This window comes from Lucilia cuprina, chromosome 4, assembly GCF_022045245.1.
Source record: "Lucilia cuprina isolate Lc7/37 chromosome 4, ASM2204524v1, whole genome shotgun sequence".
Classification (NCBI taxonomy): Eukaryota; Metazoa; Arthropoda; class Insecta; order Diptera; family Calliphoridae; genus Lucilia; species Lucilia cuprina.
This window is the reverse complement of record NC_060952.1, coordinates 60,166,534-60,167,696: the sequence shown is the minus strand read 5'-3', so window position 1 is coordinate 60,167,696 and position 1,163 is coordinate 60,166,534.

The following is a 1,163-nucleotide window of genomic DNA, read 5'->3' as shown; positions in this document are numbered from 1 at the left end:
GTACTCTATAGCTTCCACCTCATTACTATAAGGAAGTGATCCTACTTCGGAAACTATCTGTTGAACTTCCTTCAGATCCAAAAGGTTAGTATTTATCACACCCGATTTGGAAATCATATTGTCGAAATCGTTGATCAACCTATTAACCCTTTTCACCAGTTCATTTGTTGTATCGAACAATTTATTATTTATGATGTACTGGTGGTCATTGTTCTCGACTAGTCTCTCTTGACTATTAAGTATTTGATTCCAGTCAGTTGCATCCGGATTTCCTGCAATCCACTTCCATGCTGAACCAATCCATTCTATTGATCGTTTGTTTCTTGTAATTCCTTTAATAGTTTCTATGCGTTCAAACGCCTTTCGGAGGTAATACTCGAACGTAGTTCTGCTTATCTTATCTTTTTTTACGGCTGCAAACACATCAGCAGTTGTGTATAACATATCTTCCAGCTTCCTGAGATGAATCACATGTACGAAACTAAGTTGCCCGTTTATGATCCAGCCTTCCCCATTTTTCACGGTTATAAGAGGCGAATTATATTCAAAAACATGGTAGGCACCAGTAAGGGAAAATAACAGAAATGTAAGTCCATTTCTGTGATATATGAAATAATGTAAAACATATGGATTAGTGTATTATGATAAAATGAATTCAATATGATTTATGTATTGTTTTTCTATCTCCATTGTATAATATTTTATATATATATATTTTATATATTTCTAGAATTAATATTTAAATTTTTTCTTAAATAAAAAACATATTTTTTCCGTACAATTTTGTATAATCTTAAATATTGTAAATTTTTTATATTAATATTTTTATAGTTTTATTTTCTATATAGCAATTAAATGAATTTTACTTTCAAGGGCAGGTGCAAGGATCACTTTAAATTTTTAACATAAACTTTATGGAACTTCTTTCCCGTTGTTGTCTTTAAGGTTACTCTGTTATTACCAGATACTTTGTGCTTCTTGTAAAGTGCCTTGTGCTTAGGTTTTATCTGTTTGTCCTTAATTATGACTTCCTCACATTCTTCAAAGTTTGTAGTGTCAGATCTTGTTTTATTTAGGCGATCATTAGTGGTTTTTTGATTGTGTTCAATAAGACCACGAATATCTTGGTTTACCTCGTCTCGGAAATTAATTAAGTTCCGATA